This window comes from Merops nubicus, unplaced genomic scaffold (assembly GCF_000691845.1).
Source record: "Merops nubicus isolate BGI_N331 unplaced genomic scaffold, ASM69184v1 scaffold23768, whole genome shotgun sequence".
In the NCBI taxonomy this organism is placed as follows: domain Eukaryota; kingdom Metazoa; phylum Chordata; class Aves; order Coraciiformes; family Meropidae; genus Merops; species Merops nubicus.
Window position 1 is genome coordinate 2,291 of NW_008625420.1, and position 1,916 is coordinate 4,206.

A 1,916-nucleotide genomic window follows, 5' to 3' on the forward strand; every position below is an offset into this window, starting at 1 on the left:
AGTCCATAAATGACAAATTATTTTTCCTGTCTCTCCCTCCCACCTTCCCCCTTAGCTTCTTAGGACATAGGCATTAGTGACCGTTATTGTATAGAGGTAGCACTCGCCTGCAGCCTGACCAGCATCATGTTTGTTGTAAGAGATCAATAGTTAAACAAGTCTGCATAAAATCGTCACCTGTAAAGTAGGAAAGTAACATCACCACCACTTGGCTGCAGTACAGTATTAAATCAGAAACGAACCATGAACTTCCCTTCTTTGTGTTGGGCTTTGTGGCTTGACTGCTGTGGTTAATGGCTACACTTATTAATCAGATTTGGCACATAAGGGTAGATAGGTTTGCCACAGTCTGAAAAGTCTGGAAAATCTACCAAATAATGATAAATAGTGTAAATAATTATTCCTTTTAGAAACTTGGCTTAGATAGGATGATTGTCCTTCAACTGCTGAAGCCCGGGAGATAAGGTTGGAAGGAACTAATGAAGAACAACCTATTTTAACAAAGGCCTCAAGATTAGAAGAGTGCCAGAAGGAACTGGCTTCAGCCAGATAGTGAAGCTGGGGGAAAGGTAAAAGCAGTAGGGGCAGATCAGGACCACCGACTTGGGGACCAAGTAGACTCACCCACACACACCCCCTCAAGGAGCACACGTGCAAATTTAAGCACAACTAGCCAAAACCAAATGTAGTATTAATTACTAACCAGTGAGTATCAACTTGGGTGGGTTGCTGTTAACCATGTAACAGTAGATATAAACTGCAGTTTGTGCACAGAGCTGAGTTAGCTTTGTGGAATATCACCAACCTCTGTGCAGATCTGTAGTAAAGAAATGCCTTGCCCTGTGTGTGGTTTAGTTCTTTGCATAGGAGGGTGAAGAACCCAGGATTGGGACAACAATGACTGGAAGAAACGTGGGGAGCAATAGTGGGGGCAGAACAGCATATGTACTCACTACTGAGCAGAGATCACTGCAGAAGAGCCAGACAGGCTACACACGAGACTTGTGTGAGCTGCCTCAACAAGGCCGTTGCAGAAGAACGGTCCCCGCAAGGCCTGAACACTCATTGGTGGGACGCTGGCCACACAGGCGAGTTTGCCGCTGCTGCTGGGCAGGCATTGGTTCGGGCAGCACACTTGCTTCTCACCGGCAGGCACCACCAGAGGCAAACCTCAACGGTTGCAGCCTCCCAGGCTGAGGCAGGGGGTAAATTCCAGCCTCTGCTGCCTGCGGACTGGTGCGAGGAGTCAGACGACACCCTGGCCCGGGTGCGCATACACTTAGCTGCCACGAAGCCTGTTGACCGCCAAATTGCGTTTATGCAACACTGTCTTTTGGGGGCTTCTCCTGGATCTCTACCATGAGCCCACAGCTACGGCTGTAGCAGAAGAGAGCAAAACCCCCCCCCCCCCTTCCTCCCCCAGCCGATGATGCAGACCTTGGACGCCTACCCTGCGGGCAGACCCACAGCCGGGCGGGTACCGGGTCAGGTACTGGACGGGCGGAACCGCGGCCATCAGCCACGAGGCAGTCGGGGCCGCAGCACAGCCCTTCAGCCTTCTTTAGAAAAGGAGAGAAACCACTTCTCAAGTCGGCTCGTTGGTCTAGGGGTATGATTCTCGCTTAGGGTGCGAGAGGTCCCGGGTTCAAATCCCGGACGAGCCCTTATTTTCCTTTTCACGCCTCTTCCCACCATCTCCCGCTTCTTGCCGTGCGCCAATGATGCGATCCGGTGTCCTCCGCTTACACTCCTCAGGCAGACAGCGGCGTCCCCCACACACAGCGAGGGGGCACGGACAGGACTTAAAATGAGGAGCGTTCCTTTTTAAGTCAGGGAGGTAATCCGCGTTCATAAACCTCACGCAGGCTGTCACCCCTCTTGTCTTACGCTCCGTTTTTGCCTACGACTAGGCGCCA

At 51.4% G+C, this 1,916-nt stretch overlaps 1 non-coding gene across 1 annotated transcript; it reads left to right on the forward strand.

Moving 5' to 3' along the window:
* Positions 1–1,592: 1,592 nt before the first annotated feature.
* Positions 1,593–1,664, forward strand: TRNAP-AGG. The gene has a single exon. It is a non-coding gene; the product is annotated as a tRNA-Pro (tRNA).
* The last annotated feature ends 252 nt before the right edge of the window (positions 1,665–1,916 follow it).